A 1073-nucleotide genomic window follows, 5' to 3' on the forward strand; every position below is an offset into this window, starting at 1 on the left:
AATCGTATTGCCCTTAGACGAGATTGACAAACACGAAAGAGCACTTAGGAAACTCAGACGAAGAACGCTCAAGATGGCCAATCCTAATACCCATCGGGAAAATCTTTTAAACCGTGATCAGGAAGATCACATTGGAGATGATGACCGTGATTCAGTTCATGGTGACGACCTAGATGCTGCTCATGAAGAAGATGGACAGCCACAACTCGATGAAGAGGGAAACCGAGTCCCTCTAAATCCTGCTCAAACCGCTGAAAATCAAAGGAGACAAGACCAGGCTGATGCTGAAGGAAAAAGGAAAGATGAAAACATTGTTCCACCAGTTGTTAGAGAAGCCAATCGACCAATACAGCTTGCCAATCCTGTGAGAAGACAGCCTCATAATAGACTCATTGCCGATTTTAATGCACCTCACCAACACTTTCAAAATCGATCAGCTATTCAAATTCTTGTTCCAAGAGAAAATCATGAGATAAAACCTCATATTGTCTCTTTGGTGAAACAGAACCAATTCCATGGAATCTCTACTGAGCATCCAATGGATCACATTGATCTTTTTGAAGAAATCTCTGGAATGGTGAGAACAACTCCAGAAACTGTGGACTATGTGAAGTGTAAGCTTTTTCCTTTCTCTCTAAGTGATAAAGCTTTTAGATGGTTGAAATCTATGCCATCTGGTTCTATTACTTCATGGGAAAAATGCAAGTCAGCTTTCCTGAACCACTTCTACACATGGTCAAGATCGAACCAGCTGAGAAACCAGATACAAAGTTTCCAACAAGGCCCAATAGAATCATTCTATGAAGCCTGGGAGCGATTCAAGGAATATGAGAGACTCTGCCCTCATCATGGTTTCTTTGGAGCAAACCTGCTAAGCACCTTCTACAGAGGACTTCAGCAGAAGTATCAACTTTCTCTTGACACTGCCAGAAATGGAGATTCCAGTTCAAAAACCATACCACAAGGGAGAGCACTCATCGAAAATCTGGCTGTAGCTAACTGCAACAACAACCCTGAGTATGACAGATCAAAGAAGACTATCACTAGTCATGAATCAAGGGTGATTGCTGAGC

General features: G+C 42.1%; 1 non-coding gene across 1 annotated transcript; it reads right to left on the reverse strand.

Moving 5' to 3' along the window:
* Positions 1-749: 749 nt before the first annotated feature.
* Positions 750-855, reverse strand: LOC112089498. The gene has a single exon (XR_002901136.1). It is a non-coding gene; the product is annotated as a small nucleolar RNA R71 (small nucleolar RNA).
* Positions 856-1073: the final 218 nt, after the last annotated feature.

This window comes from Eutrema salsugineum, unplaced genomic scaffold, assembly GCF_000478725.1.
Source record: "Eutrema salsugineum unplaced genomic scaffold, Eutsalg1_0 scaffold_12, whole genome shotgun sequence".
Taxonomy (NCBI): domain Eukaryota; kingdom Viridiplantae; phylum Streptophyta; class Magnoliopsida; order Brassicales; family Brassicaceae; genus Eutrema; species Eutrema salsugineum.